The sequence below is a fragment of the Scylla paramamosain genome, unplaced genomic scaffold (assembly GCF_035594125.1).
Source record: "Scylla paramamosain isolate STU-SP2022 unplaced genomic scaffold, ASM3559412v1 Contig16, whole genome shotgun sequence".
NCBI classification, from domain to species: domain Eukaryota; kingdom Metazoa; phylum Arthropoda; class Malacostraca; order Decapoda; family Portunidae; genus Scylla; species Scylla paramamosain.
Window position 1 is genome coordinate 267501 of NW_026973681.1, and position 12153 is coordinate 279653.

At 42.0% G+C, this 12153-nt stretch overlaps 2 long non-coding RNA genes across 4 annotated transcripts in view; one reads left to right on the forward strand and one right to left on the reverse strand.

Annotated features, from left to right (window-relative positions):
• LOC135097274 (uncharacterized) overlaps positions 1 to 9407 on the forward strand; it is an 84909-nt gene extending 75502 nt beyond the window's left edge. For all 3 annotated transcript variants that reach the window (XR_010265551.1, XR_010265553.1, XR_010265550.1), the window contains 3 exons: positions 2155 to 2254; positions 4630 to 4731; positions 7962 to 9407. This is a non-coding gene — a long non-coding RNA (uncharacterized LOC135097274). The remainder of the gene's footprint in view (positions 1 to 2154; positions 2255 to 4629; positions 4732 to 7961) is intronic.
• On the reverse strand, positions 6404 to 7503 carry LOC135097275 (uncharacterized). Its single transcript, XR_010265554.1, has 2 exons — positions 7234 to 7503; positions 6404 to 6556 (listed from the first exon to the last, which is right to left on the reverse strand). It is a non-coding gene; the product is annotated as an uncharacterized LOC135097275 (long non-coding RNA).
• Positions 9408 to 12153: the final 2746 nt, after the last annotated feature.

A 12153-nucleotide genomic window follows, 5' to 3' on the forward strand; every position in this document is an offset into this window, starting at 1 on the left:
ACAGGCATTGTAGGGCGGCCTTCCCTGTAGTTGGGTTGTTCTGATGTAATTTTGCAAGTTTTGTTTCTGAAAATGAGGGTTTGATTTTTTTTTTCTGCAGTGGTTGTATATTTAATTTAGTATCAAGAACTAGCTCATTTCACTGCAGTTTGTCATCGGGTAAATTACTAGATTAGCAGCGCTGCTCATTTCCTATTTTTTTTTTTTTCGACTTGTAACCCCTACAATGTTGGGGACCTGGTGGGAAAGCGGGGATTTTGGGTAGGGAGCCAAAATAAGCCTAAATACCGCCTCTTACCACCAAAAACAAGTAGGGAGCTGCCTGCTGCTAGTGTTATGATGACCGCCATGTTTACTTATCATGGTATTTGAATATCCACTTGTGTTTATACTTTACTATGCTACACTCGTCCAAGGCTAGCAATTATTTTCTGCAATTAGTGTTCATACCTGTGGCAATATTCCCGATTGTGTTCCAGGAAATCATTGTGAGATGTCTCACAACGTGAGATGTTGTAACTTTAAAACATTTAACTAATTAGCCATCAAATGAATAATAACCCTAAACTGTTGCACTGCATTGTAGACATTTCCAAGAGTTCCCCAGACAGAGGCGGGCAGACAGGCACCGTCCCGCCAGTCGACGACCTCAGCATAATGACGTGTTTTTACTCCCTCAGTGTCCACATTTCATGAGCTTCATTTTCGAATTGTATCGGTTGATATTAAATAGCGACTTCATGTTGCACTAAAGGACACTAACATTTAAATAATAATAACGATTGATTCATTGCGTGTTTTAAGACGAGCGAACTACCAAGAGCCATCTTATTACCTCTCACTCCATCACTAGCGCGTTGGAGGGGGAGTTGATGCCTCTCCCTCCCTCCCTCTCTGCTCGAAGACTGTCACGCAGCGGCAAGTATTCGTTGTGTTGTGAATATTGGCGTCAGTGTCACGGGGCGGCGTCGGTGTGGCAGGAAAGCGACACGTGGTGTAGGTAGGTAGGTACCGTGACGCGGCCGCTGCAGGTGAGGTCTGAAAACTGGTGGAAATGAAGCAGTATCTGTTGGGGTTGTTAGGTAATAATGGCTGGTTAAACAGAGGTGGCTTACTTCCACCCCTCCTCCCAAACCCCCTACTTTCACCACTCTTCCGTCCTCACTCACCTCTAAATATTGGGGAGCTTTTAGAACGAGTGGTTGTCACCAGGTGGTAGCACAGACACAAACTTCTCTCACATACAAGCAATATCAGATATACCTACAGATATACCCTATCCATGAAGCCCTCAAAAATATGTGGCCTCATGCTGGTCACCATCTTCTCTGTTGATAACACCGAGTGACTTCACATGCACTGAGGATCTTTGCAGGCTGCTGAGTGGTGGTGGTGGTTGCTGGTGTCCAGGTGTGGGAATACGTGGCAAGTCACCGACCCCTCCCAGCACTGGCCAAACTCTCTCTCTCTCTCTCTCTCTCTCTCTCTCTCTCTCTCTCTCTCTCTCTCTCTCTCTCTCTCTCTCTCTCTCTCTCTAGAGTGAAATAGTTATCCAAACAGCCTATTAAAGAGAGAGAGAGAGAGAGAGAGAGAGAGAGAGAGAGAGAGAGAGAGAGAGATGAAGGGGAGGGAAGGCCCACAACCAAAAGGTGTGAATGGATTTACTTGATCCCCTTCCTTTGAGTGAACTGCCGCCCTTCGTATGGAAACTTTTACTTGTTAAGTTAATCCACCAAAGATTAGAAGATGTGGAAGGTTAAGTGGAAAAACACCTGCCCTGGGCCCATCATTTTTGTGAGTGACTTTTACCAGAGACGAGGGTGTGAAAAAAATTAGTCATCCATCTTGTCCTACCCGGTGATGAACTCTTTTAACTACTAGTACTTATCACATCTTTCCTGACTCCCAGACCATCATGAAACATTTCTTTTCTTTCACAGCCATGTCTATGCACTATACTGGCTAGAAATTGCACAATCTGCTTCTTTAGTTGTTCCCTTTCTTGAATGTGCATATAAATGTTTTCAGCTGTGCATTCCATGCTGTGTAATGTTGTAGTGAATGGTTAAATTCTAGTGAATGGTTAAATTCTAAAGTTGTGAATCAAACATGTATCAAGCAGCAGGAGTATTGATGTGTGCGTTTTCCCTGCAGGTGGTAACACGGAGAGCAAGTGGAAGAAACCTTGGGAGACTTCCATGACTCAGGAACAAGCACACCTCACTGGAAGCCTTGTGACTGACAGGTGGTTCAGGTGAACACTGTATTTTGTTGGCACAATTGAGAATTCTCGGTCCAAAATTCCAAAATCTGAAAGTTTTTAATTGTCATGTCATGTCATGTCTACAAAGTGGTGGAAAGGTTTGCACTGAAAAAAAGAAAAAAAAATGATGAATTGTAAAGCCCACAGACCAAAGCTCTGGTGCTTGACTTACTGCAATGGAAGGCATCAAAAACTGGCAAGTTGTCATCACACACATGCTCTGAAGATGTGATGCTCAGTTTTCTAATCTGACTGTGTGCTGAGCGCATAACAGAGGTGATAGTATCTGGTATGGAGGCATATATCTCTCACTTTTCTTCTCGACCTAAACCTTCTAAACCTTGGTTTAACACGACCTGTTCTTGTGTTATACATGATAGAAAGGTGGCTTACACAAGGTATTTTAACCTTTCATCCCCAGAATCTCATGCGCTTTATATTTCTGCCCAAAGTCATGCCACATCTGTTCTCCAACTAGCCAAAAACTCCTTCATTAACAGAAAGTGTCAAAATCTTTCTAGATCTAACTACCCTCATGACTTCTGGCAACTAGCCAAAAACATCTCTTCTTTGCTTCTTTTTTCTCTCCTTTATTTCAACCGGATGGCACCACTGCTATCACAATCAGTCTCTAAAGCCGAACTCCTTGCTCAGACCTTTGCTAAAAAGTCTACCTTGGACAATTCAGGGCTTGTTCCTCTCTCTCCTCCACCCTGCTGCTGCTGCCTATTAAAATTCTTTGCAATGATGTTAAACCATCGGAATGCTTATGGACCTGATGGGGTCCCCTCCTATTGTTCTCAAAAACTGTGCCTCTTTGCTTGTGCCTTGCCTAGTCAAACTCAACTCTGTCTGTTACCATCTACCTTTCCTTCTTGCTGGAAGTTTGCCTACATTCAGGCCTGTCCCTAAAAAGTGTGACTGTTCTAATCCCTCAAACTATGTCTTGTTGATTTAATTTCCTGCCTATCTAAAGTTTTTGATTTTATCCTCAACAGAAAGATTCTTAAACATCTATCACTTTACAACCTTCTATCTCATCACCTTTTATGTATGGATTCTGTCATAGGCCACTCTACTGGTGATCTGGCTTTCCTTAAGCTGAGTCCTGGTCATCCTCTTTTAGAGATTTTGGTGAAATTTTTGCTGTTGTCTTAGACATAGCAAAAGCTTTTGATAGAGTATGACACAAAGCTTTGATTTCCAAACTACCCTCCTATAGCTTCTATCCCTCTCTCTGTAACTTCATCTCAAGTTTCCTTTCTGACCGTTCTATTGCTGCTGTGGTAGACGGTCACTGTTTCTTCTAAATCTATTAACAGTGGTGTTCCTCAGGGTTCTGTCCTGTTACCGACTCTCTTATTATTCATCAATGACCTAAACCAAACTTCTTGTCCTATCCACTCCTATGCTGATGATACCACCCTGCACTTTTCCATGTCTTTTCGTAGATGTCAAACCCTTCAAGAAGCAAACAGCTTATGCAGGGAAACCACAGAATGCCTGACTTCTGATCTTTCTAAAATTTCTGATTGGGGCAGAGCAAACTTGGTATTGTTCAATGCCTCAAAAACTCAATTCATTCATCTATCAACTCAACACAACCTTCCAGACAACTATCCCCTCTTCTTCAATGACACTCAACTGTCCCCCACTTCTACATTGAACATCCTTGGTCTCTCTTTTTCTTATTAATCTAAACTAGAAACTTCACATCTCATCTCTAGCTAAAATCTGGTTCTATGAAGTTAAGCATTCTGAGATGTCTCCGCCAGTTTTTCTCACCCCCCCAGCTGCTAACTCTGTACAAGGGCCTTATCCGTCCATGTATGGAGTATGCTTCACATGTCTGGAGGGGTTCCACTCATACTGCTCTTCTAGACAGGATGGAATCAAAAGTTTTTCATCTCATCAACTCCTCTCCTCTAACTGTCTTCAGCCTCTCTCTCACCGCCGCAATGTTGCATATCTAGCTGTCTTCTACCGCTATTTTCATGCTAACTGCTCTTCTGATCTTGCTAACTGCATGCCTCCCCTCCTTCCGCGGCCTCGCTGCACAAGACTTTCTTCTTTCTCTCACCCCTATTCTGTCCACCTCTCTAACATAAGAGTTAACCAGTATTCTCAGTCATTCATTCCCTTTCTCTGGTAAACTCTGGAACTCCCTGCCTGCTTCTGTATTTCCACCTTCCTATGACTTGAATTCCTTCAAGAGGGAGGTTTCAAGACACTTAATCATCAATTTTTGACCACTGCTTTGACCCTTTTATGGGACTGGCATTTCAGTGGGCATTTTTTTTTATTGGATTTTTGTTGCCCTTGGCCAGTGTCCTTCCTACATAAAAAAAAAAAAAAAAAATTCACAGACCGACTGGGAGACATGACGTCAGTGCCACCACGCAGGGAGTAAAACCAAGAGGAGGAAGAGGAGCATTCAAGAGACATCAGCTGGCCAGCAGTCCATTCAGGTATGCCATTTCATTGCATCATTATTTGTCCATAATTTCCCTTCTGGGGTTGGACAGCCCATGAGTATCTCCCACTTGCAGCTGTAGACAATTTCTTCCTTATTGTTGAGTGTTGTCATGCCTTCCTCCACACACTATCTCAAGATCTTCCCAGTAGTTTCCTTCCAAGTACTCTAATGCTCTCCTCAGTTTGTGGCCCTGATTTGTAAGTGCCAGGAAGACTATGGTGAAGGCAGACCACAAACCTTCCATAGGACATGAGTGGCGAACGGCAGTGAAAATATGGCAGTGCCTGATTCTTTGCACCAAAACAGTGTGCTTATTAACAGATTTATTCACTGTTCACTCATTTGCTCATATCTAAAGGAGGTGAAGAGTGTGCATTGAAGTAAGCATTGTAACTGGTGTGTGTGTGTGTGTGTGTGTGTGTGTGTGTGTGTGTGTGTGGTGATGAAGTTCAATATCAGGGTTGTCGTCTTGAAAGATTTCATAAAAGTACTGAATCTGATTTGGAATTCATGTTGCAACAAAAACTCTCCTTTCTTTGCAACAGTTTTCACAACAGGAAGTGAAGGATGAAGCATGAAGGTTTTAGGCCAAAATGAACTGACAGCAATCAGAAATGACACGTCCATCAAAACCAGCAACACAGCAGTGAGTGTGCATGCTGGTACGTCAGGTTAGGGGTGAAGTGTTTGGATTGTGGGCTAAAATGGCTTGCTTATACATGAATATCTTTCACACTGGAGGAGCTGGGGTGTGTGTGTGTGTGTGTGTGTTAGGGGTTGTTTGGGTGTTGATAGGCTTGTTTGTAGGTATTTCCACCTGCTTATCATCCATTTTAGTTGTTCTTCGCTCTTTCATCTTCCCTCTGTCATTCATTTTATCTATTTTTCGATTATTAGTGTACAGTCTTTGCCTCTGTCACCTCCTCTATCCAGCCCTTCCTTGTCTCTACATATCTAGTCCTTCTTTGCCTCTATCACCTCTTGTCTAATATTTATCCAGCCCTTCCTTATCTCTGTATATCTAGTCCATTGCTTCTATCACCTCTTCTGTCTAATATTTATCCAGTCCTTCACCTCCTGCCTTTAGTTAGCATACACTCCTCACCTCTTCTGCCGTCTATATTCACGCCAGTCCTTCCATCCACACACCACATGAATCTAAATTAACACACATTTTCCAATATTCTTCCTTTCATTAACCCCTCACTGTATTTCCAGAGTGAATACTTCCCAGACCATCCAGTCATTTGTACTGTTTGGGAAGTCTTTCATGAACTCTTGCTTGAACAGAAAATGTTGCAAAATTTCTCACAGGGACTGACCAGGGCTCCTCTCTTAGGCATGGAGAGAGAGAGAGAGAGAGAGAGTAGGAGAGAGAGAGAGAGAGAGAGAGAGGAGAGGAGAGAGAGAGAGAGAGGAGAGAGAGAGAGAGAGAGAGAGGTATATTTGTGAGAGGCTGTGGGGAGTGACTGGGTTTGTCAACATACTGTGGGAGACATACTGTGGGTCTGTGGATTGTGAGAGAGAGAGAGAGAGAGAGAGATAGAGAGAGAGAGAGAGAGAGAGAGAGAGAGAGAGAGAGAGAGAGAGAGAGAGAGAGAGAGAGCGAGAGAGAGAAGGGGGGCAGGGGGGAGGATTTATTTTTCTTTTATTTATCTTTTCTATCTTTCTCTCATTTCTTCTTTTTTTCTTCCTCTTCTATTAACCTCATTCTTCTCTCATGTCCTCTTCCTTCTTTGTTGTCTTCTCTCTCTCTCTTTCTCTTTCTTCCCTCCTTATTATCATCTATCTTCTCCTCTTCCTTCTTTCTATCACTTCTGGAAAAAAACAATGCAAATATAAATAATACATTTTGAACATAATAATAATAATGATAATTAATTCTCACAATCAGTAACATTCTCTCTCTCTCTCTCTCTCTCTCTCTCTCTCTCTCTCTCGCTCTCTCTCTCTCTCTCTCTCTCTCTCGTCTCTCTCTCTCTCTCTCTCTCTCTCTCTCTCTCTCTCTCTCCTTTATTTCATCCTTCTCATGTCCCCCTCTTCTCTTCCTTCCTTCCTTTCTTATATTCTTCCTCCTATTTTCTTTGTCTCTTCTGTCAGTCATTCCTCTGAAATATGAATAAATTTAGAATAATAGTAATAAAATTAATAAAAATAATTTCTTGTATTCTCTCTCCTACACATACGCAAAATTCAATCTTAATAGAAATAATTTCTTGTATTCTCTCTCCTACACACACACAAAATTCTCTCTCTCTCTCTCTCTCTCTCTCTCTCTCATCTCGCTCTCTCCTCTCTCTCTCTCTCTCTCTCTCTCTCTCTCTCTCTCATCTTCTCTCTCTCTCTCCTCTCTCTCTCTCTCTCTCTCTCTCTCTCTCTCTCTCTCTCTACAAAACCCTTTTAACTCTCACATACTTAAAAACTCCCTCCCACTACTCACTCAAACTGATTCTCTTAGACACACACACACACACACACACACACACACACACACCTAGGCTTCCAAGTTGATAATCCAAAAGCCAGCAGATGACAGCTTCCTTCCAGCACACACTTATATCGCCCAACTTGACCTGCCTGAATACAAGCTGATACAGTCCATGCAGCAGAGTAAAGTTTGTATGAACCTTTTTTTTGTTGTTATAACTTGTGGTGTGGTCCAGCAGTCTTCCTTTTTCCCACTTTTTAAGAGGGGAGAGAAAGAATGGTGGATGACACCACTTGTAAGGAAGACACAAGTTACTATAGTTTAGATGTACTAAAAATTTTTGCACACTAAATGTTTATTATTGAAAAGCTTTATATATATATATATATATATATATATATATATATATATATATATATATATATATATATATATATATATATATATATATATATATATATATATATATATATATATAGATAGATAGATAGATAGATAGATAGATAGATAGATAGATAGATAGATAGATAGATAGATAGATAGATAGATTGATTGATTGATTGATGGAGATATACAGTGGTCCCTCTTGTTTCAGTTTGGCAATAGGTTTGAACTGGTACCAACACCCAAACTGGCACATCAGATCCACTTTTGGTGCACCACTCGCTGACGTAACAGAATGGTGTTGATCCAGTTTGTCGTCCATGTGCATTGTTTGATTTTTGTGAACCTCCCAACAGCCATCTTACTGTTTTTTTGCTGCAATTAACCACATCTTTGGTGTTTATCCCGAGGAGTGCAGCCTCTACAAGTGGTGGAGGGCATGGACAATTGGATATGGATGACACTGGTTTGGGTGCCAAATATTAATAGTGCACCTACACAATTACCACACTCGATCCTCTCACCAGGCTTAACTATAAATAATTAAAGGTAAATAACATCTGTCATCTATTATCTATTGTATTATATATTGCTGTTAATGTTTCATGTATAATGTCTTTGCTTTCAAATGCAAGTCAAAAGGGTGAGCCCCATTTATAGTACTATTCACGTTTGGCAAATTTCACTTTTGACATTGGTTTGGCTACACTAATTGAGCTGCTAACAGTGAGGGACTACTGTAAATGTAGTAATAATTATAATAATAATAATAATAATAATAATAATAATAATAATAATAATAATAATAATTAATAAAGTGCAAGACATGTTCATTAATGCAATTATTTTCTCCAACATGGAGGAGTGAGGAGGCACATCTGTCTGTGATTAGGGAATGCAAATGACGATGTTCCAAGGACATCACCCTGTCCTGGGCCATGACATGAGAGAGAAGAGGAAAAAAGGACTCTCTCTCTCTCTCTCTCTCTCTCTCTCTCTCTCTCTCTCTCTCTCTCTCTCTCTCTCTCTCTCTCTCTCTCTCTCTCTCTCTCTCTCTCTCTCTCTCTCTCTCTCTCTCTCTCTCTCTCTCTCTCTCTCTCTCTCTCTCTCTCTCTCTCTCTCTCTCTCTCTCTCTCTCTCTCTCTCTCTCAGGTTAGGTTAGGTTAGGTTAGGTTAGTAGAGTTTCCATAACACCAAACTGCTCTGGTGTTAATTTCATGAGTTGCTGAATAATAGAAATGGGAATGTTAGTTCAATGCATTTAGCTCTGAGTATAAAAGAATGACAAGAAAGAATGCAGAGGACACTAGAACACATGCACAGAAAACTGAAAGATTTTTAAACTTTGGAATAGGTGTAGAAAAAAAAAAAAACTGCAAAATCAGTGTCTCCTTAAAACAACACATGACAGCAATGATAACTTACACAACAATAATGCTTGGTGAAGACTATATTTCCAACACAGATTTATGAGAACATTTGGCAAAGCTGTGCACTGTTTACTTGTGTTAAAACTATGCCATGATTTGAGAGGAAAGTTGGTTAGTCATTATAGGGTTAAGATGATATAAGGGTGTTTATTTTAGCTAATTTCCAATGACTCCTAATATAAGATTAAAACTTTAATGATTAAGTAACTATTTCATTGTTTACATTAATTTACACCAAAATTTCGCAACTACAACCTCAGGGATGTTTAGTTAATCCAATTTTGTTCACAACTACTACATTTTTTCCAATGGTTTACCCATAGTACAACACAAACAACTACAATATCATTCATGCTATTTCATTCCAAAAAAAAATTCACAACTATGTACATGATCTAGTTTACAATAAAAGGATTTTGAACAATAGTTTCCCCATTAATCAACCCTAATTTTTTTTTCCAGCTACAAAGAACAATTCAACTACAATACCATTCATGCTATTTCATCCATTTGAAACTTCACATGCATGTGATTTACAGTACTTTACCAAAAAAAATTAAGATCAACAATGTTCCCATCAATCAACCCTTTAAACTTTCCCACCTACAATCTGACAATTGGAGTCACCAGTTTTAAATGTCAATAGTTATCCAAGATTGAATTTATGCCTTCCAATCCTCTGTGGGTCTTGGAGGCGTCCATGAGTCCCACTGTTCTCCTGAGAGCAGTGCAGGAGGTTGCCTTCAACATAAACCTTCTTGACAAAGTACTTGGATGACTTGTTGCAGCTTTGCTCTTTTCTGAAGGTGACTGCAGCCTTCAACTCAAGGCACAGCTTCTCCAAGGCACCCATCATACTGTACTTTATTAGCCCAGTGATCTGTGGAGAATAAGTAGTGGTGATGGTGGTGGTCCACCTCTCCAATACAAGAGTTCACCATTATTAACAATTTTTCATCCTTTTCACCAGTAAACTCTGGAACTCCCTGCCTGCTTCTGTATTTTCTTTTCCCTATGACGAATTTTTTCATGAGGAAGGTCCCAAGACACTTCTCCAATCTTGGATAATCCTTACCACTACACACCAGCAGACATAAAAATACCGTGAAGGATGCAACTCCCTTTTTAGAAGAGCCAGAGGTCACAGGAGCAAAGGTGATGGGACCCTCCATGCCCTCGACACTCATATCAAGCCCCATTATCACCTGCATCACTCGGGAACACACCATCACCACCATTACCATTGTGTTGTGGCATCATATCAGTGGTATAATAATTGTAAGAATACAAGGGAAACTGCAAGAAGCCGTCTGGTCTACACATGACAATCCCTGCATGAAATGTGCTTACCTATTTTCACTATCATCCTCATAGCATAAATTTGTCTAATCTTTTATTATAGCTCCCTAATGACTCAGCACTAACCTAACTACTGAGTCTATTTCATTCATCTATCACTCAATCTGAGAACCAGTTCCTTCCTATTTCTTTTTTAAATCTAACTTTATCAAGCTTGACAACATGAAGAAACTGAGGATAGTGATAATGGTTGCTATTTCTGATTATTATTCTTACTTCCATTAACACTCAGAATATGAAGTCTGTCTTTATTCTTATTTTGGGTCCCCAGTTGAAAGTGATAGTCTCATTGACCACTGCACTACAAGCCAAATAGCTTAAAAACACCCTTAAAATGAAAATGATGGCTACTCTTCACAACCACAGTGCTGCATCCCTCTTTTCTAAACATCTTCACTCTAACCCCTACTTCCCTGCTCCCTCCAGTGACAGCCTCCCTCACCTCTGGGTTCACTTGAGGAGCTGCCATCAGCCACCCAATGACATTCATTTGCAGGTTCTTGGTGACAGAGTTCTCCTGGATCTTCAAATTTTCAGGATACACCACCAAGCCTGTAAGGAGAATTGGTGAAGAGAGAGAGAGAGAGAGAGAGAGAGAGAGAGAGAGAGAGAGAGAGAGAGAGAGAGAGAGAGAGAGAGAGAGAGAGAGAGAGAGAGAGAGAGAGAGAGAGAGAGGTCAGGTCACCGCCGTGGAGGACGGACGTGTTTTCAGTGTGCTCCCCGCATTCAGATCAGTTCTTCAGTAACGCAAATCTCCATCTCTACGTGAAATGGCGGAACACAGGCTCATCAAGAGGCGTGATCTCCCGGGATATTGTCCTCAGCGATGGTGTGCCGTGTGTGGTAGGGCGGCTACCAAATCAGCCCCCTACGTGAGTTGTGAGGGCAGTAACGAATGTCCTAACGTGTGCCACACAGCTTGCCTAGGTGACAGAGAGACCTACACTTGTAAGGACACACAGCAGCTACGTCATGAAGCCAGTTTAGCGGATGAAGTGGTCTACATTAGTGAAAACCCTGAAGTGGACCTTCCATCCACACCTCTACACGATGGAGTGGATGATGACGCGAAGCAACACCTGTCGCAGCTGGAGAAAGACGAGCTCGTCACCACTGTTATCCAGCTACAAAAACAGGTAATGAAAGATAAAAATGTGATTCAGTCTCTCCGTCTACAGAGAGACTGGATAATTAACAAAAAGGCACAATTGATAGACCTATTAGGGCTTATAGACGCTCTTACTGATGCGAGGGAGAATGAGGAAAAGACCGCCACCTACTCCGTGGCGACAACAGCCACCCCTCTCTCAATCGCCAGAACTTGGGAAAATGCGTGTGCTTCCTCGGACCGCTGGAGGCAGTGGTGGAGATCAGGGAAGCCCAGACCTCTTAGACACGAGGCAGTAAAAGTAGAAGAAGACCCCACCACAAATACAGCTACCGCTGCTGCCACTTCCACCGCCACCACAGTCGCCGCAGCAGCATCAACACCTGCCGACTCCGACACTGACTCCGCCGCTGCCGCCACCAACACCACTACCACCACCACCAACATCAACAACAGGAGGAGGAGCAGCAGCAGCAACGACAGTAACAACAGAAACAGTATCAGCAATGGCAGAAACAACAACAACAACAGGAGCAGCAGCAACAAGAGGAGGAAGAAACGAGGTCAGCAGCGATTAGGACCTCACTCCGCCACACCAGGTGCGCGACCCAATCCTCCCGCACCCCAGTCCCACCCACATCATCTTAGATCCCAAAGGGACGTCAGAGGTGGAGACAGACCACGCTGCGACTACTGCTCCCGCCT